The 21,896-nt window shown below is 42.0% G+C and overlaps 1 long non-coding RNA gene across 1 annotated transcript; it reads left to right on the top strand.

Annotated features, from left to right (window-relative positions):
- Positions 1 to 4,469: 4,469 nt before the first annotated feature.
- On the top strand, positions 4,470 to 20,471 carry LOC309874082. Its single transcript, XR_014316776.1, has 3 exons — positions 4,470 to 4,641; positions 16,668 to 16,749; positions 20,383 to 20,471. It is a non-coding gene; the product is annotated as an uncharacterized lncRNA (long non-coding RNA).
- Positions 20,472 to 21,896: the final 1,425 nt, after the last annotated feature.

Genomic DNA, 21,896 nt, shown 5'->3' on the forward strand with positions numbered 1-21,896 from the left:
ATAGTGAACTTAACAGGGGCGGATAGTGTCTCACACAAGATTATTGGTCAAAAGCACTCAGACAAACAACTAAAAGAAAACAACCCCACCTGCAAGAAAACAACTCCCTTGTGATTAGCAGTCATGTAGACCTTGTCCTTGAAGCCAACTACTGGCAACAATATTTTTCTAAATTCCTCAATTGGGCGATGTGGGAACACTGTCATGGGAACTTCTCATAGTCGTCCTGGTAGCTAGGTTTGCTCAGCTGCAAAGTCATGGGATCTTTGCTGTTTCAAAAATCCCTCAACAATTCTCCCTTTTTCTTTTTGAGCAAACCAAGCCCGATGTAACAGTTTTGCAAGTAACCCTTTAATCACATTTATTACAATACAACATGCAATGATGGTTAACACCACAACAAACAATCCTTAATCCCTCTTTGACTAATCCCAGTAAACATCTATGCATCGTTTCAAACAAATCAGTGAGCCATCGATTGAAAGGATTGATATCATCTTGAATCTTTCTCATGTGCTCTTTCAGGAAAGAAATGGATTTGTGAATTGACCCATTATGATCAAAATGGTTTAAACAGCACATTCCCTCAAGGTCCTCACACCCATGCCTTTGAGCCAAAAGCAAGAAGTCAATAGCAGCTTGATCCTGTAAGAACACGTGTTGCAGGCGATTTTGATCTGGCAACATCTCCTCAAGTATCTCTGTTGTGGTATGGGCTTGCTTCTCGGCCCAGCATACCAATTTTTCTAAGTTGTTAAGTGTGGCCGCAGATGCCACTCCTGGCACTGAAATTGCCAATGCCGCTCTAGCTGCAACACCAAGCAATTCAACATTATCATTGCAATCCGGTGCGAGCAATGCCCATTTATGTCTGGTGATCTCACACAACTGTGACAAGCTAGGAGCAAATATAGTGAGTTTATCTAAGTAACATGGACCTCCAATAGCATTTACAGGGATACCTTGCCAGGCCCTATCCCCGCAAATCAGAAAAACATCAGGAGGTAAGGCCATAGCTGTACGATTGTTCCAAATGCTATAGTTGTTGCCCTTTGTCTCCATGCCATAAGCCCCGAAAACCTGCCTAGCAGTGTCATTGTAATCACAGGTGTTAATTGTATTTCTGTACCTGTATGGCCCTTTCCAAGTTCCTGTAGCAGGATCTCGGTAATTCATTCTTACTTGTGGTAACACATTTGGTGCTGCTATATTTATTGTCTGAAAATGAATACTTGCAGGAGGGTCTTAGTCACTAGTCAAACAAGTGATTCAAGACAACCAATGCCTCGGACAATCGTTCATCAATGTTCTTGATCTCTTTTAGTCTCACTAATTGTTCCTTTAAAACCTGATGTGATCGTTCAACCATCGCTTGGCCCATGGGAGAATATGGAACACTAATTTTTGGCTGATTCTGTAGGAAAATCAATTCCAGAACTCAAAAATGCTGCCCTATCATTCCACCCTTGCCATCACCTGTGTCACGTATACTACTCCTATTACCCATGCTATTAGTGTCAGTGGCATCCTCCTGATACCGTTTCTGTCTTTGTCGCCCCTTACTCTCTCCCTTCTCTTTTTGCCACTGACCAATCACCGCAAATTGAAGAGACACATGATTGCTAATTATGAAAGAGAGCGCAACATCTACTATATGTCTGCAAGCAATGCTGGCTGCAACCTTAGAAGCTATTTGTGAAAGAACCTGCTGATGGTCATTTGTAAGCGTAATCTGCGTCTTCGCAGTCCTGCACTGCAATAAAGGTAGTAATATAGCTAAGTCGTCATTGGTAATCCGTACAATGTGGCAACCCCAGTGAATATTATCCAGGAACATTTGTACATTTATCAAGTTATGTAATACCATAGTTATATCACCTATCTGGGGATGAATAGTAGAGTCTGATATTTTCCATCTCAAGTATAGCCATGGCTGTTTCTGTTGAACCTTCTCTAGGGCTATCTTCAACCCTTTTGGTTCCAAAGTATCCCAAATAAAGTTTAAATCTGAATCATGGAAGCATTCTGGCCTACCAAACCGAATGTTATCCATATAGTGGTAAATAATTACATCACACCACGCTGTCTGAATTGGTTGTAATGCCCAGGCCACATATAATTGACATAATGTAGGGGAATCCCTCATCCCCTGTAGAAGCACTAGCCATTCATAGTGCTTTGCTGGGGCCTGTTTGTTAATGGAGGGTACCGTAAAAGCAAATCTCTGACAGTTCTGTGCCACCACATCTGGTTGCCTGGACTGATTGATAAATTTAGCATATGGTTCCCCAGGGGCCTGTTCTACAGATGCAAATGGAGGTGCTTTCTTTTCCCCTGGGAGACTAGGAGGAGCCCTCAGTGCAAGCTGCACAACTGTTTGGTGAATAATCGCAGGGAACTGCGACTGAATCTGCGTATTGAGATAAGGACCTGTTCCCTTTACCATCTCTGCAGTAATCCCATACAAGGGGTCCCCTGGATGACGCTGTTGACCCGCTTCTCCCTGTGGTAACTACAAGCATTCTCTTTCGAACAATGACAATGGGGAAGGAGTTAACAATAAGCACGCCAAGTTTCAACAGTCAAGTGGACACATTGGTTTTGCCTGAAAAATGCATTGAATTATCTGTCGAGCCACCTGGGATTGTAATCCATAGTCCAAAACCATTTTTCAAGCTTGTTGTACAAGCTTGCAGTCATGCGGCTGCCACAACCCAGTGCCTTGCACAGGGTTGATAATAATAGGGCAGGCCAAGAATGTAGCATGCCTATGCCCCTCTATGAAAGCATCACGTATGACGTCGGAGCACCTGTCCCTCCTTGGACAGATGGAACCTGCTGTAACAGCTGACGTTGACATGGCCAGGGGTGGCCCAGCAGTCTGGAGGGTGCCCTCAAGCATGGTCATTATTTCTCCTAAGGAAGTGGAATCCAGGTGGGAACGGAACCTGGCACTCAGATCATCAGAGGAGTCAGCTCCGTCCAAAGACACTTGTTGCAAGGTGCTCACAGTGCAATGGTTTCCCTCTAGTGAAGACCGGAAAGTCAAAGCCCCAAGGACTTTTGTGGGCTCAGCTGGAGGGTCCAGAGACACAGGATCAGAGCACCCTAACCTGTGTTCAGAGCTTATGGTTGAAAATATGTCTTTTTCTGCAGAGAGATTCCAGCTTGATGGGTCAGACATGAGTTTCAGTGTGTTCTGAGAAAGCAGAGATTTGTCCGCTCCATCCTCAGTGAAGGTGTCATTGGCAAGGACGATGCATGTTGTAGAGAAGACACATTTGGTAGGTCTTGTTTGCCATAGCTGCCTGAAAGCAGGTGCAAGAAGCATAGATTTCTGGTCTATCTTCTCAGGTAAAGAAGTCTGTGTTGCTCTGGACTTCAGAGAATTACAGCTCCAAAGAGATTTAAAGGGAGAAATGCTGGTCATACCTTGCAATGTATCCTGAAGGGCTTTAATTTGCTCTGTCAGCCTCTGATTACAGTTTTTCAGGTGGTAGTTTTCTAGCTCAAGCTCTCTCAGCTTAAATGTTACCCACTCTTTGATCTTGGCAGCTTCCTCTTGAATAATTTTGAGTTCCTCAGTCCTTAGCTGTTTCTGTTTTGCTAGCTGAGTCTCCACTCCAGTCTGTTAATCAGGTCTTGTTTTCTTTGCAGTGTACCCATCAGCTCCTTCAGTGAAGGTCAATTTTCGCAAGCTGCTGCTGCACCTCTCATTGGCAAAGCATCCCGAGTGGATTTATTGCTGCCTGGCAGCGGCACCGATGCTGGCAGCACAGCTTTATCAAGATTTTCCAGCACAGGGGGTGGGGAGGGCAGCCCCCACTCCCCATCAGCACTCCTCTCCGATAGTCCCTTAGTTATTTCTGCTGCTGATTGATTTACTGGAGAGGTCATACCCCGAACCGGGGTAGGAACCAATGATAAAGATCGTGTCAGCTGCATTTCCGAGGTCTCAGGTTTCATACTCGGCGGTCTGTCAGTCCCAGACAGTACTGAGAAAGCTTGCGCTGCTGCCATAGCCGGCTGCTGTTCGGCTTTTATACCACACAGCGCGTTAAGCACTGCAAGCCAGGTCATACATAGATCTTTATCAAACTTTCCGCTTATGATGGTTGTATCCCGTAAATGATCTCCTACGAGCCGCCACTCAACTGGGCTAAAAATTAGAAGGATTTCCTTTAGAAAACCCTCCGCCTGGGCCCAGTGTACCAAGGATTTGATCTTTTTTACATTGCAAGATACGCCTCTTTTAGAGAGAATGCTAGAGAGAAGCTGCACAGCCGCTTCCTCCATGGTTACGTCAGACAGGCTGCAGGGTCGTGATCTCCACCCCTCGGCTATGTGCCAACTCGCCACACGGTGGGGGTCGTCTGCTGTTGTTTACTGACGCCTCCGGTCTCCCGTAGCAACTCGATCCCGGATGTCCCGCGTCTCACCGCGATTACGTCACTTTCCCGCGTCTCACCACGATCTCGGTATCAATCAATTAATCTCCACGTCTCACCGCGATCTTTATCAGTCAATCAATCTCCGCGTCTCACCGCGATTTCTATCAATCAATCTCCATGTCTCACCGCGATTTGTCCCCGCGTCTCACCGCGATTTGTCTCCGCGTCTCACCGCGATTTCTGTGTCCGGGTCGGTGCTTGGAGTTTCTCAATGTCTCTCAGGTGTTTTGGCTTCTGTCAGGTCTCTCCATGTCTCTCAGGGCTGTTCATGTCTCTGAAGCGTCTCTCAGGGCTCTCCATGCCTCTAAAGTCTCTCTGTGTCTCTGAGCGTCTCACAGGGCTTCTCCGGGTCTCTGAAGTCTCTCAGCTTCTCTCAGCGTCTGTCAGGTCTCTCAGCCTGTTCGGGCACCATATGTTGCAGGAAGAACGGCTGAAAACACGACAGACACAGGTCAGATCATGCTCCATTTTATTACCCAAATAGCCTGACTTTTATAGTGAACTTAACAGGGGCGGATAGTGTCTCACACAAGATTATTGGTCAAAAGCACTCAGACAAACAACTAAAAGAAAACAACCCCACCTGCAAGAAAACAACCCCCTTGTGATTAGCAGTCATGTAGACCTTGTCCTTGAAGCCAACTACTGGCAACAATATTTTTCTAAATTCCTCAATTGGGCGATGTGGGAACACTGTCATGGGAACTTCTCATAGTCGTCCTGGTAGCTAGGTTTGCTCAGCTGCAAAGCCATGGGATCTTTGCTGTTTCAAAAATCCCTCAACAAGAGTAAATAGGGTTACATCAGGCTGGTGGATGGTCACTAGTGGGGTTCTACAGGGCTCCAAGCAAATAGCATGAATCTGTGACAGATTAGGTTCAGGGTGGATATTAGGAGAAGGTTCTTCACCAATGGGTTGTCAGGCACTGGAACAGGCTCCCCAGGGAAGTGGTCACAGCACCAAGCCTGATGGAGTTCAAGAAGCATTTGGACAACGCCCTCAGACATGGCTTTATTTTAGGGTGGTCCTGTGTGGAACCAGGATTTGGATTCAGTGATCCTTGTGGGTCCCTTCCAACTCAAGATATTCTATGATTTGATTCTATGATTTAATGGCTGGAGAACGTGCAGTTTGAGACAGCAAGACATCTCCGTTCTTTGTTCCTTCTAACTTATTTACATTCCTCCTGGCCTCATCATCACCAGTCTGATGTTATCGCCAACCACACAGCTTGTTGACCCCCATGGCAACACTCCCACATCTCCCCCTTCTTTATTAACAAAGAAAGCACAATTAACACAAATCAAGACACAGAGAAAAACTATCAGGCATACTAATCCTATCTTTAACAATCTTTGTAACCACTTCCCTGGGAGAGGCAGGCACTGAGTGCTGCCCAGCTTGTGGGTTCTGGCTTCCCCTTCAGCTCCTGGAGCCCCTGTTTGTTGGTCCTGCATGTGCCAGCGGGACACTCCCATATGTTGTGTTTTGGTTGAGCTGGAGTCCAAATCGCTGAGGAGAGTGCTGTGATCATGTTGAGGCAGATGAGACTGATGACACCCATCTTGGACTGGCTCCTGTTGAAAGCCAGGCATAACCTCAGCCCCAAGTGATTAGAGAGTAGGGCCCTTTCCATTGATTGGTGCTTATTTTTTTTATCATGACTTATGCCCTTTCTTTAACTGACTTTAACATAGTATGATTAAAATGTCTGTGAATTGGAGGACCTTCCTCTGTCCATTGATTAAAAAAACTAAGAACATAGCATGCTTTAGCTATCCTTTCCTGGGGGGTCATACCCATACTCCCCCTTTTTTGTTTTTGAAGCATAGCTATTGTGGTTTAACCTCGCTGGCAGCTAAGCACCACACAGTCATTCTCTCCTCCTGCCTCTCTGGGATGGGGGAGAGAATCAGGAAAATGAAGCCTGTGGGCTGAGATAGAAACAGTTTATTAGGACAGAAAAGAAAAATAATAATGATAATAGTACTACTACTAATAATAATGTACAAACAAGTGATGCACAATGCAGTTGCTCACCACCTGCTGACCGATGCCCAGCCTATCCCCGAGCAGCCAGTACCCGCACCCCATCTAGCCACCTCTTTATATTGTTCAGTATGATGTCAGATGGTATGGAATACCGCTTTGGCCAGTTTGGGTCAGCTGTCCTGGGTCTGTCCCCTCCCAGCTCCCACTGCACCTCCAGCCTGCCTGTTGGCAGGACAGAGCGAGAAGCTGAAAAGTCCTTGGCTTAGCGTAAGTACTGCTCTGCAACAATTAAAACATTAGCGTGTTATCAACATTATTCTCATCCTAAATCCGAAACAGCACCCTACTAGCTACTAGGAGGAAAATTAATTAACTCTATCCTGGCTGGAACCAGGACAATAGCTTTTAGGGTACTGTGGACCCTTTTATTTTTATTTTTTTGTCTTGACCCGTACTTGACCCATGGGAGGATGGGGTATACCTGTCAGATGTTGAATGCCCCACTCTTGAAAAAAAGTGGGTTGCGTGGGCCACATATCCTGGCCCATTATCTGTTTTAATTGTTTTGGGGATTCCTAATGTCGCAAAAACTAACAGAAGATGTTTACACACATCCTTTACCCTTTCTTCTGCACGGACAGATGCAAACATGCAGGCAAAAAGGTATCAATTGAAACATAAACATAGTGAAGTTTTCTGAATTCTGGCAAATGTGTAATGTTGAAAAATAACCCTTTAAGTTTATTATTATTCATGTCCATGACTGGGGGAACATAGTTGGAGATGGCAATCCTGGTTGAAGTGCTCCCATATCTTCCTTGACTTCATTAATTTTTCTCAAATCATGTAACAGTCTCCGCTTTCCATTTTTTTTCTTGATTACAGACACTGACAAGTTTCAGGGGCTAGTCATGGAAACAATATGTCTCACTTTGAGTTGTTAAGCAACTCAGCCTTCAGGCCCTACATATGCTATTCTTCCTGGATCGAAAGGAAACAGATCTGGCTCCTTTTCAGGGTTTATATGGCCTGGATCAAAAGGAACGTCCAGGTCATCAGGGGGCATAACAGCAAAGGCCTGCTGTGATGGTGGTAGCGGCAGGGGGGGCAATAGTGTAGCAGGTGGATCAGTGGATGAGCCTGCAGCTCCCTCACTATCTGGCAAACCAGATGTTTCTGATTGTGATCCCACATGGCTCATTAAGGCCTCAGAGATTGCTTGCCACGTGCCGAGCAATCCAGCCACAACCTTATTTTTTTTAGTAGCAGAGTCCCAAAGCCTGACCCCAGTTTGGTCCCATGTTTCAGGATTGTAAACTGTCTGATTTGTAATAAGGGGTCATTCGTGGTAGCCCATACAAGCATTTGCTTCAAGGCTGCAGAGGGCACTGGTTTTCCCTGTTTTTTTGGGAATAAGCTGGAAAGTTCCCAGGACATTCCTTGTTACTAAAGCCATGTTTCCCGTGGCTTGCCTTAGCCTGGTGAGAGGCAGTTGTGTGCACGGGTACACTTCTCTCAGCACGCTTCTTTCAACAATGCTTCTTTCAGCTTGAGTGCACTTCCTTTCAGCGCAGAGTCTGCTTCTCTCAGCGGCAACCAGAAGTCACTTCTTTCAGCTTGAGCTTCCTTTCAGTTGGGTACGTTTCCTTTCAGCTTGCTGGATTCAGCTGAACCTATCTTCATGAGGTGATCAGTGTCCCTGTCCCTATTCTGTTAGCCTGTCCCTGTTCGTTCATTTTTGATTTTGTCCCTGTTCTGTTAGCTGGTCCCTGTTCATTCATTTTTTTTGTCCCTGTTCATTTAGGGAGTCCCTGTTCAAGCACCATTTGTGGTGAAATAACCACATGAATACCAGGGTAAGTTTAGGGATGGTGATGCTCCCACAGGCCTGAGATCGGGACCTATCCTCCTCCTTGGGAGCTGCCTCCTGCAGGTTGACATGGCCATTTCTTAATGCACTGGGCTGGCTAAAGCTCTCCCATGGGGACCTTGCTGGTGTGCCTTGCTGGGATCTGACCAGCAGAACTTTGGAGGGCAAGCTCTGGCAGATCCTAAATGCTTTTGGCAAGAAGGAGAAGCACCTGTGCTCCTCGGAGGGGATGCCTATTCTTTGTGTCTGTCCTTCCCTTATTCTTTTTTTCCTCTTGTTCTTTTCCTATGATTTCTATTGTGTTGCTTCTTTCAGGAAGACATCCCCACAGTTGCTTCTAAAAGTCTCCTCAACAATTAGGCTTTCAAACCATGCAAGCAGCTAATTCAAATTCTTCCTATGTCTTTGAAGGGTGCGTGTATATGCGTGTAAAAAGATCTTGCTGCTCTGTCTCAGGCTTCTAAAATCTCCCTAAAGAATAACAGCCATTGTCAGTTTTTACCCACTTTTTTTTTCCTTTTTTTTTCCTACTCGATTAATATTATGATAAAGAATAGATGAAATTGACAGTTTTTACACACTTCTTTTTCCTTACTTGATTAATATTACTGTAAAGAATAGATCAAATTTTTACTTTGCAGGCTTCACAAGCAAAATAGTGTCCATCTACTTGCCATGGAGATAGATGTGTTTCTTGCATTATTCTATATGTTCTAGGATTATGACAAGGTGAACAGGACACAGAGTAAAATATGGAGAGATGAGTTTAGAGCCTAGAGATAATCAAATCAAGAGAACAGTTCTGTAGGCTGGAACATCCTCTCTCCCCATCTTCTCTGTCAGCTGGTGGTACTTTCTGTAATTTTAAAATAAAACCCCCACACTTCTATTTCATTGGCACTTTGAATTTGAAAAAGGCATATTGAGGCACCTTTTGCCCCGATATCTAAGTGCCTCCAGATATCTATACCCTTTTCCTGTGCCATGCCATGACATCTGGAGTCCCCTAAGCCATTCTGTTCCACCCACGACCTAAAATTAAAAATTTTAAGGGCATTATCCACTGATGTTCTTTCTCAGGGTGTACTAGTTTCACACACCTTGACAGGAAGTCAATGTAATAATATGAAATAACTGATAAATGTTAGAGGTGAAGGGAGGAGTTTGGTCAAAAGCTGATTAATTTTATCTGGAGAACAGCAGCCGGCTGCTAGGGTGAGAACTGTCAGGTTTGGGGTTCTAAAATCCTCCTGTCATATAATTCTGGGGAATTGCAGTTGAGGTGTTTTATGATCGCCCCTTCATTTATATCCCAGGCACCCATCAGGCTTTACTTCTTCTGGGGAGCTACAGCCCACACTGGGCGCTTCCTCATGTTGTGGGGAGGAAGGGCTCCACAGCAGCTGTATGGTTAAGTTTTTCTTGTGAAATGGAGCCCAACTACAGGGTTGTGCCCATGATGGAAAGATGGAAACATGAAATATAAGAACTCAGATGTCTGTGGTGTACTGCAAATACATTCCCTTCTTCATTGTTCGTCTTTCCCCTGACTCCCTCCCCTCCTTTTTCTGTTTAAAGACCATTTTTCCCATAGGAGAAGTATTTTTATTTTAATGATGAATATCAACCATCACATTCAATCATCCCCCTCCTTCCAGGACAGTCCAGGGCATTGATGGGTGCAAGGTTGTCCCTTGGTGTGGTTACCTTTCTGAAACACTTGTTGCATAGCCAATTGCCAGCTCTAGGCTGGAGAACATGACAAATATTTTAGAATCTGTACACACAGCACTAGCCTAGCTTTTTGAGACAAAAGTCAGGAAAAATAAAATGTGTAGAGTCAAAAGGCCACAAGTTCTTAGCATGGATGTTTTTACTAGAAACAGTGTTGCAAATATATCATATGACCTTAACTAAAATCTAAAGTAGTCTAAAGAAATGTGTTTCTAGTGCAATTTCACCTCTGTTATGTCATAGAAAAGAATTTAGATAATTTGGACCATGTTAAGTTACAATGCAGTTGTAAGAATATCAAGAAGTGTTAGCGAAACCAGATGTATATATTCTGTCAGCTCTTTCTGCAGACATACCAACTAAAGACATGCAAAAACATGAATAAACCTCAAATCACAGACTCCTTCAAGCATCTAACTTGTGTTCTTTCTCCTTCATATTTCAATATTTGGGCATTCTGACTCCTTACCCCCCAAATTTCCTTCCATCTAGTGGCCCCCCTGTGCTGCTTGCCTGGATGGTCAAGCAGCTGCCTTTTCGCAGTGCTTATTCCTTTCCCTCTCCATGTTCATTGCTTCCAACGTGTCACTGGGAAGCTGTCTTCTAGAAAAGTCACATTTGCAATGCAAAAAAGCTGTGAAAAATTTCTGGAAACACCAGCTACCTGCTGTGTATAAGAATTTAAAATGGTTCTCAGTGGTATGCAAGAATAATACCTTTGTCCTTCCTCCAACATAAAAAAAAATAAAAAATTAAAAGTCATAGCATTTTGACTGAACCAGTATGTTAGGGATGCAGATCACATGTCCAGATCACGCTAATGAGCTAATTTTCCATCCCCATTTTACCTTCTTATTCAAGGTAGCGAGCATGTGTGCATGTGTGTACTTTCCCAGGATGTGCTCTCTTTGTGGCAGGAAGATGTTGAATAAGGAGGTGTTGAAAAATTCTGAATTTTTGAGAACCCCAGCAGATTGGACTCCTCTTATGCAGTTTGTTGTCCACCAGGACTTTTTGTGTGTAGGATTTCTGGATGCTGTGAGAAGGAACAAGATAAAAGATGGTTATTCCTCGGTCTTAGCTAACACAATTATATGTTAACGACCCAAAGATGAGGGAACAGAAGACTGTATGAGTAGATAATGGAACCAGCAAGAATTGGCTTGACTGCTAGGTCTGTCAAAGACAGGAAAGACCAGAAGATAAGCAGAGAGGAAGACTTCTGGCCTTCGACAGAAGACCACCAGAGTATGCCAGACAACCAACCACCCAAGAATGCTAGTACACATACAAATAGAGATGGAACCTATGTTAATGATTCTTCGGAGACCTGATGAATATACAAGAGACTTACAGGAAATTAAATGAATATACATTTGTCCCACTAATATAAGCACACTGCCAGTACCCGTTGGTGCACAAGTTAGGTGGAGCTACCCCCTTGTGCTCAGTGTGTGTGTGCAGTGCCGAATAAACATACTTACTTTACAATTTTATAGGTTGTGGAGTCTGTTTTCTGCAAGTCAGCTGGTCTCCCACTGATGGGAATGTACCTTCTGCTGTATTGTTATGTGTAGTAGTGTAACTTCTAGAAGAGTCAGGTTTGCAGTGTAGAGTTTGCAGTAGAGTTAGGTATGTGTAGAATGTACCTCAACAGCTGACACCTCTCGTTTACTGTACACTCTGCAGATTTTTCGCATGTTTACTGTGCAAGAAATCTTGTAATGACAAAGGACTTTATCAATATCAAACAGTAATGCCAGGATGGGTATCTCCAAGGCAAAGCTTTCAGGTTGTTACTGGGACAACTACAGCACAGACAAGAGGAATATAGCTCTCACACTAAGACTCCTCCCAATTAGAGTGTCTTAGGTAAGAGAAATCTAAGCATGTAATTTCTACACCCAACCACATGTAAAGCTTGTGTCCTTACAGCATTTCAAGAGCCACAAGTTTAGTCTTAGTGCTTTCTTAACCCTTAGAGTTACTCATGAGATCACCAGCAGAGATACATGTATGCTTTGAACCGTATTTTGGTCTCCCTGAGGGTATAGAGTCTGTAAGGAAGGGCAACAAGTCTAAATGGAAAGGGATTTTCTAGGATCTTGGACATGAAGCCAAAAGGGCAAGAATTGTTGATAAAATTTCTTACAGGGAATCCCCACTGTGAAAGTGTTGACTCTGGTTCATTGCTAAGTTTAGAAACCATGTAAAACATGTACCATGCACGTTATATAGAGCAGATGGTACAACAGGCTGGTTGCAGAGTGTCAAATAACAGATTGTCTAAAAAAGTTTGCTTGCTTTTGGCAGACAATTTAATTCAGCTCATAGTATGTTACTGAAGTTCATTTTGCATCTCTGCGAAAGTAGGCAGCTAATGCATTTTATGTCATCTGCTATAACCAACGTTTCTTAAATAATGAAAATGCTAGAAGTTGTGCTCTTGAATGGAGGTAGAAGAAGGACTCTTGAGTGTGTGAGTAGAAAAAGCAATCTGAAATCCATGAAAATGATTCACGTTCCAAAGCCTCAGTCTCTTTCCAGTTGGTACAAAATTGTATTTTCATTACCTTTTTTTATACTTTTTGAAATAATTCCTCCCTTCTATTTTGGAATGGGAGCAACATAAAACATCTCAGAATTTATTGCAAAAAAATACATTTTCTACAAACTCCTCATGTCTGTGCAGGTTGGTATATTAGATTCAGTACCAGGTATGATCAGACACATTCAGTAAACCGTATTAAGAGCTAAGCATGCATGGATCTTAAACGAATATTAAAGAAATCTTTGTGTACAGCTTGATCATACTGAGCATGAATGATCACATTTCTAAGGGATCTTAGGAAAGACTAGTTTCTTCAGGTCCTTCTCTGTGTGTCATTGCATGTTTTTCCCTTCTCTGAAAGTGTTTCTTGAAAACACCATAATGTAATCCAAACAAAAGTACTTAGTTGAGTTGGCCGACACCTGGACTGGTCTGATATATCCAGAAAGCACACTCAGCTGTTCTGGCTCTTGTAATCTTTTAGCTTTGTCAGACGAGTGACAATATGTAGCTGCTGTCAAGTTACCTGTTTGTCCTGGAGCTGAGCTAATATATTGAACATCCCAAAGACCAGGTCACAGTAATGGCAGGCCAAACGCAGTCTGCTTTAATGTCAACTTATACCTGCTACTAAGGGTCTCATCTTGTACTGCTCCTGCTGGCCAGAGCCTGAGAAATGTGTCTCAGGTCTGAATCTTTGCCACGGTCCTACCTTATATAAGCTGACTTTTCAATAATGTGGCTGTGACCACATCATTTGCAGAAATGATCGCAGACAACCAGTACTTCCAAAGGAAGTTTTTAACTGATTTATAATCACATATGCCAAAGTCCATCAGCAAATGAATTTATTTAGTGTGCTAGGAAATTCTCTATTCTCTGACTTCTCACAATCTTGCTCTGTGTGAGTTTTTTCCTATAGAAACTGGGTATGGTGCCAGCACATAAGAGCAGTAATTCACAGTCAGCTTTGCACAAGAGTTAAGTGACCTTGCAATATTCAAGGCAGAAGAGAAGAAAGTCTCTCAGGTAAGACCATGTGCAAGAAGAGATGGAGTATACACTGGAGCATGCTATGCTTTCTGTTCTCCTCCCTCTACCCTAGGGAAGAATTGATATTGTCCAAAACTTGTACTTTCTGGGTCCTTTGGATGTTTTTTTCCAAGACACCCAGCATTTACTTAATTTTAAGTTCAGTGGGAGTAGAGCCAAATTTAGAAGACTTTGGAAAATCTTTTTTGAAATATGCAGTCTGCCATTCATAGGGATGTTGTCTGGATGTCTTCCAGAGCAGCTCCCAGGCCAAACAGGACTGTCACTGAGTGCTTGTGAGAGTGACAGACACCATCCGTTAAATGCAAATGTAGCAAATGTAGGATGAGTGTGGAAACCTGGGTGCTTACCTGTTATGAGGGGAGCTACTAGCGTGGGTGCTGAAGGTGATGCCACCTCCTACTCGCAACTTTCCTCTGGAACAAAATCTGTTATAAACTTTGCAGCTCTAGAAAATCCATTTGTTGCTGGCTTGGAGCCAGTCAAATGAAGAAACACTCCTTTGCAATACTAGTAGCAGCATGAAATGTTCACTTCAATTTTACTCATAAGCTATTTTTGATTAACTGCAGACATTTGTGCTGACTTTGCTGCTGGAGCCTATTCACATATGTAGCCACATTTGCATGTAGCAAAGGTATTTGGGCATGAACAAGGATATTTCCTTATTACTTTCTGATATCTCAGATTTACTCTCATCTGAGTGCAGAAGCAAAACCAGTATTAGTGGTTTAAGAATTAATTGTCTATCAGGCAGCTGAAGAAGTTTATAGAAATCCTGTTTGCATTATCTTTGGAGAAATGGCTGTAGACAACCAGTACTTCCAAAGGAAGGGGGTGGGTTTTTAACTGATTCGTAATCAAACATGGCAAAATCCTGCAGCAAATAACCTTTCTTAGTGTACTGGAAAATTAACTGATAGCTGGAGGTATGTTCCTCTCCAAGAGTTTTCTTTCTGTGATTTGACAGCTCTAGTAAGCCAATTGCTGCTAGTCTATTTTTATACCTGCCTGTCAGTGAGGATGGATTTTAATGGATGCTTTTAGTGGTTGCTGCCCTCTAATGAGGGATTTTATTTTTTTTAAGGAAAGTGCTTTGCAAGGTGGATTGATTTTGTAGCGAGTGACATACTGGAGAAGACAACTGATGTCTCCAGATGAGGTGTGGTCCCCCTGCCCAACTCCAGGGGTGGTGGCAAGGTCTCTGAAGGTGGTGAGCATGGTGGGCTTGGTAAAATGGGCTTGGTAAATGAACCAGCTTTTTAAATACCTTAAGACAGTTAATTGTGCAAGAGAATGGTTAAGGCAGATAATAGTAGCTTGTGACTTTTGTAAGGAAGTTTTTACAGATGAAAGTTTGACAGATGAAAGGTTGGTATTGTACAGCTAAGATTCTTGTTGGTATTGTACAGCTAAGATTTTAAACGCTGAAAGAAAACTCCATGTTTTTTTAGCACTCTCATCGGGAAGTGAATTAACAGGGAAATACTCCATAAATCAAGGAGAGTGTTGGTGAATGCTTATTTTTTTGTAGACCAACAACCCAGCTTGATATGCTTAGTGCAAGCTAAGGATGCTAGATTTAATCTCAGTATGATAATTCAAGCTTCCCAGTACTGGAATCCACTGTGTGCTATAGGTGCTAGAACATGATGAGATGTTGTGAAGACCACCTGAGAATTTCTTTGTCCATTTTTAAATGACAGTCCTCAGGTAGAGACATAAAATGCTATGATGGAAGGATTTAGGGGTACCTAATTTTTTTGCTCATGCCAGTATGAGGCATAGGATCCAGTCTTAGGTGATTGAACATAGACCTGGAGCTGTGCATACACAGCTCTGTGCAAGGCCACCAAGTGAAATTCATCCTGGCTTGTGGTGCTGTGTACATGAAGTGAGGCATGAGACATCATACAGTTTAAGCTGAGTGTGTTCACAAGTACATTCATTACATATATGGCACTGCTGTTCTGTACAGGCTGATTGTGTCTTGGTACATAGACCTAACATTCTTCTACCTGTCAATTTATGCCTTGGATCAGCAGTAGGTGGTCTGAATAGAATTGGTTAGTTTTAAGACTTATCCCTAGTTTTTGGGCGGTGTGTGTGTTGTTATTATTTTCCCCAAATATATATTTTTCAGACTGCTGGAAGATGCTCTGCTGACTTTTCTTCTCTAGATTTAAAGGAGATAGACAATTCTGCTGGAGAATGTTTTGCACTTTTTTACCCAGGAAGGACAGAGGCACTTGTAGTTTAATGGAGATTGTGTTATTTAAAGACTCCCGGTGGTACTCACTACCTTGAGGTGCACTCTGCTTTTAGTAGTTCTTGACAGTAACCAGCTATCTCATTAAAAAATAATTTAACCATGTCAGCCAGGGATGTCCAAAGCATGTTTATCTGGTGTGGTCCGCATCCTGCAAGAATGTTGCCACTACATTAACTGTATAGGGACTAGCTGACTGTGCTCCCTGGCCTTTTTGCCATGAAGTCCAAATGGCATCAGCATTGATATGGCTTTCCTCTGCAAAACTCTAATCAGCTAAAATAGGCAGAATCCTCTTAAAATGATGCTGCACTTTTGAGAAGGAAATGGATGTTAAAGTGATTTCCTTCACTCCAGTCCTGGCCCTGCACTGATTTGAGGGCAACACCTGATGCTCCATAGAACCCACTAGGGGTCTTGCTGATTGCCACTGATTTCTTTCTGGGGGGTGCTTGGATTGCGCCATTGCCCTGAAGAATAGAAATAGTGCAAGAGACAGATCAGTATGGGCTTCATGTTTAATGACAGGAAAGTGCCAGGGTCTCTGCACAGGAAAGAAACAGATGAACTTCAACCACATTAAAAGCAGCATAGCAGACACTGATCTAGCAGCCCTCCTCAGATGTGCCCTCAGGGTTTTTTTTCAGGCTGGCCAAAGCCCAAAAACCTCTCCCTGAGCTCGTTTAGAAAACAGTGATGAATAATGCTGTGTGCCTTTTATGCCTTATTTTCTCATTTCCACGTAGGACTGAGGTACAAGAGCTGATTATGCCACACAGTGAACTTGAGCCATGTCAGCTGCACGTATGCCACTCTTCATGAACACAGGTAAGATATACAGAAGATATACAGATATACTTATGTAGCACAGAGTGGAATCAAGTGGTAGACATGCAGGAGATGAGCATCTATTACCTGGTTAGTGATGTGCTGTTGGCCCAAGGACTGCTGTGCTGGGAAGCAAATGATTGTAGTTAGGAAACAGTTTCTGCTCACAGCTCCTGTCTGCTTGCTAAAGCCATACTTAAAAGGCAGCACATTAATGACTGAAATTGTTTTTTTATCAACAGGTGAATTATCAGAATGATCTGTAATGCATCCCCACTGGAGTAGGGTGGTTAGTGAAGACAAAATCCCCTTGTGAGTCAAAACAAAGCAGTGCACCACAGCTAGACAGGGCCAGACTGATGGTGATGGAATTATTTGAATTAGCCTTTACAATGTTTGCTTGAGTTACCTTATTAAAGAGCAGCAGAAAAAGCAATTTCACTATCAATGCCTATTTCAGAGTCAGGTTCCCAAAGGCATGTGAACAAAACATGGAATATGGCTTATTAACTTGCTGGATAGAGGGGGAAACAAAATCGAGAATGAGTTACCTCCAGCGAGGAATTACAGAATCAGTTCTTTTGGCATATTTTACTGCCAGAAGAGTTCTGGGGCCTCAAAGAACTCCCCCCACCAGTTCAAATCCTCCACATGGAATGAGAATGACCTCAGTGATGCTCTCCTTTCCTTGGGGCCTGTGGCAGCTATGGAAAGTAGGTTTCTCCTGGCATAGTATGAGGTCAATTTTTTCAGTGAGTCCCTGCCAGACTGTGGCAGTCACTGAGATGAACATCACTGCTCCCATTGGCTCTGCAGAGGTTTTGATGGCTCATTGCCACATGCATTTTCCTCTTCTGTTACAGGTGTGTTCATGTGATCCATTTACTGTCCTTTTTCTCAGTATCCAAATGGCAAGTGTGGAAGACACACTAGAGTGGCTAACCACTGCCAATCTCTGTTTCATTATTTATGTTTGCGTAGTAATTCCCCCACACAAACACCTTACATAACAAATTCCATTTTTTCTGAAGCCATAAAGTGCTTCTTTAATGTCAGTTAACTGGTCTGCACAATTTTTTCATAACATAGTCTATGAATATTATGCCCATGATATTTACTAGCAACCTGTTGAAGACAGAATATTATTGTACCTACATCCAAGTTATGCTGATTTTGTACCCTACTTATCTTATTTATTTATTTATTTATTTTAACTAGAGATGCCCCAAACACCTACCTTCCACTCATTGAGCTTCTCACAGGGCTTTTCTCTGCTGAAAGTGGCCTGCATAGAGGACTTCACAATATAATAAATTTACACACACACTACTCTTTGCAGTTTTTCACTGTCTGTTTTCACTGTTACTTTACATGCTTTTTATTTTTTCTTGGGCCTAACATATTTAGCTAGCTTATTTTTTCTTAAGAAACAAGTTCAGTCTTCTCAATTGCTCCAAAACTTGGTCACTGTAATTTCATTCCTGCTTCATGGGAGACTTCATACTTCAAATGAGACTCTAAGAGGGGAGGAGATACAAAATATGAATAATAAAGAATAATGAAAGGTAACTGGACATATTAAATTACATAATTGGTCAAGAGTTGCTCTGAACACCTGATAGAAAGGTCATTTGTTGCTTGTTGCTATACAGATCCAAGGGATCTGCAAGTATCTTGTTGAATATTCATGTGCTACACCACATCAATACCCGTGAGAGGATTTTGGGTTGTGTAATGGGAGACAAATAGCCCCTCGTGGTACACAAGGTGTTTGGGTGAGTAGGATCTGCAAACAGGTGTGGTAGAGACTTTGCAGAGCAGGAGAGAAATTAAAATTCTGCATGTGTTACTGTCACCTGCCAAACCATTGAAAAGAACCCATACATGACAGGAAAACAACTGGGAGTTTTAAAACAAAAGGGGAAAAATGTTTTAGAGGAATGTTTTCACGAAGGATGAAATTTTGAGATTGAGTATTTAATCATGAAATTACAGATGGTTTAGCTGGAAATGGGATTTTGAGGTGGATTGCTACAAGGTACCCTAAGGCCTTGCAGTGGCTTAGCTCTTTACTCACTTATAGACATTTTTTTGTTGTTGTTTTTAATGCAACAGGAGAATAAATCTGTTCCATAGAGAAAAATCACCCTGGGAGTGAGGCAGAAATGCACCTGGAATCACAGTCACTTCCTGTAACTGAGTTAATCATGTTACTTCATGAAGTTTATCATGTAAATAAGTATTTTCTCTAGTATCAGTTTAAAACAGACTTCTGTGCTCATTCAGTACTGTATTAGCAGAGATGAAAGTAGAAAGGATCCAAACATAGTCAAAGCTGATTATCTGAGGACTCCATCTGTCTGGTTCTTTTTACTCTGGTGCTCAGCTTCTGTAGTTTGAAAGATATAATGAAAAACCTTCCTCAAAGCCTGTTCACTTTCAAGGGTTTATGGAGTGAGTTCTATCCAGTTTCTTTTACTAATTTGCAGTAAATTCACGGAAGAAGCACCTAGGTACTTCAGTTTGCATATCTTGTAAAGTGGGTAAACTAATAAGCCTTCAAAATGGTGCTAGTAGTTTGAGTTGCTACTTCTAATCTTTTTTGAGATTTTTTGGATAACACCAGAAACTATTTACATTCAGTTCACGTTTGTCTGATTGTAGGTTTCTAAGTTTCCTATAACATGGATAAGAGTGAAAAGTATTGCTGGTATTCAACAAATAATGATGACTTACTATCACTGCAGTACTATCAATAACAATCTCTCTCCATCTCTAGGACTCCCTTTTTAATATATTTAAGTAGGAATATGTGCTAAAGCATAACTTTGCATATCTCAAATGCTTTACTCCCATGCTATGGGAACCCTTCCAACTTGTTGTAATCCAGGGAAATCACTTCAACAGCAAAAAGCGTATTTCCATGATGATGCCTTCTGTCTCAATGAGGCGTGCTTTCTTTGCTGTGCTTTCTGTATCTGCTGTCTTATGGAATTAAGTATTTATAAGCATGCTGCAAAAACAGTATGTTGACTTAGCTCTCTCAGTTTTATGTAGAAATGGCTTGGAAGGAGGAATTAAATTTTTGGATACTGACAGATACCATTACAACAACAGAAACTCTAAATTGGGAGCCTCGAGGCATCAGATGATGGCTTCAGGATGTTTTGTTCACCTTAATTCTTAGTCTTTTCTCACCACTGCAATGATCAGTAGAAATCTTAGGCACTGGTGGTCAGTGTGACAGTCTGTTTGGAGAATCCTGACAGTCATTTGTGTGACCACATTCCTAATCTGCAGGTTAGGGAGTGAATATGATGCTTCACTCATGACACACTCTTTTTGCAATTTGTATATAGCCAAATATATACAAGCATATACATATATTTATGCACACATATATACTTTATATGTATATATGTAAAATAAATATTTTATATATAAAATCTCTCTATTTTTTTCTGTGATTTTTTTTCCCTGTGAAATATTGGAGTTTTGGAATGGGCACAGTGAATTAGATTCCAGAGGTTCAAAGAGAGGCAGTGATAATCAGGTTGATTGGAATGTAAGTAGCTTTGATCTTCAGTTCTTGTAGCTGCATCTGATTGTTCTTTTTCCCATTTGCTTTCACAGTGACTCTGTGGTCAGCAAAAGCCTAGAGGAGGGTCTGAGTATCAGAAACCTGTGCTGAAGGATGTGGAGCATTCTTTGATGGAGACAGGATGATATGCAGCTTTCTTGTGCTGTGGTTTTGTTGGGATCTGTGATTATCTTTTGTTTTCCTTCCATACTGAGAGTTTCACATTTAAGTTTTACACATAAAATCAAAAATTGCTTCAACATCAGACTTGTCAAGACTCTTTTTGAGAAATATCAGAATTTATAAAAAAGCTGCAACTTATTATAGAAATATAAGCACAACAGTGGGTTTCAGAACAAAACCTCTTAAAGTTCCAAGGTCAGGGATTGCCATCATTTAGAAAGCTTGTTCAATTATCATGCTGTTTTATGTGTGCAAACTACAGAAAGCCTAACATAATCACATAAACGTATTTTCCCTTGCTGTAGTACTTCAGCAAAATAAGTTATCATGCGTGTGACCCTTGCACATTTGTTGGATACTTGTTGAAGCAGATGATTATCTAATCGTGACAGTTTATTTCTGTCCTGGAGCTGTGGATTCTGTCCTTTCCCACGGAAAACACTGAAAGAGCTTGTTTTCTGCAATTTTGTGATGAAACTTACTGGCTTCTTAGTATGAAATGTCATTTTTGTTGAAAATTGACATATACTAAATGAAATTAAAAGGTCTTCAACATAGTTATCCTGAAAGAAAATTAAACTGATCATTTCTTCCTGAAAGATACTGTGTAGGTTGACTAAAAATGATTATTTTTTTTTTTTTTTCATGTTGAAAACGTTTGCATCTGGTATATCTTTTCAGATATACCAAGTAATATTGATTTTATATGTATAACTCCTAGCTCTGTCCACTAAAATATACTACTACTACTACTACTACTGCTACTCATCAAACATGCCAAATTTTCAGGGATGGTCACTGTCTCCTTATTTGAGACCTTGGTATCTGGAATTACAGATATGCTGAGCACAGCTGGAGTCAAGCTACTCTGTGTGTATATTGATTTTTATATTCATGCACCAAGTGGAGGCTATTTATTTAAAAATGGATACAGTACCATTGGTGGCAATGTCGAAGAGAAACCATAGAAGAACTAATTGCTGCAGTTTCAGCCCAAGCTGTGAACAGCGGGTGGTGCATAGAGCCTGGAGGCACTAGAGAAGCAGAATGACTGCCCATGCAGGACAGCCTGTGTACACAGATCTTTAAAGGTGATTTGTGGAAAAACTGCCCAGGATCAGATATTTAAAGATTGTGCTTCCTGTGCATGCATGAGGGAGACAAATTCAGATTCCCCTCTTTGCCTCCAACTTCATACACTCCAACTTTTGACTGCCAGCTCCTTTGATTCAGAATATATTTTTTAAACTTTTTGTGTGTGTTTTCTGCAGCTGTGGAAGATGAAGTAGAAATATTGGTGCAATGCTGATGTGGGTCATCAGCAGGACTGAAGGTCCTCCACCAGGAGCCAGAAGGCTAAGGGTGGGCCAGTAATAGTGGTGGG

Source organism: Aythya marila (assembly GCF_965140915.1).
Source record: "Aythya marila genome assembly, chromosome: 1".
Classification (NCBI taxonomy): Eukaryota; Metazoa; Chordata; class Aves; order Anseriformes; family Anatidae; genus Aythya; species Aythya marila.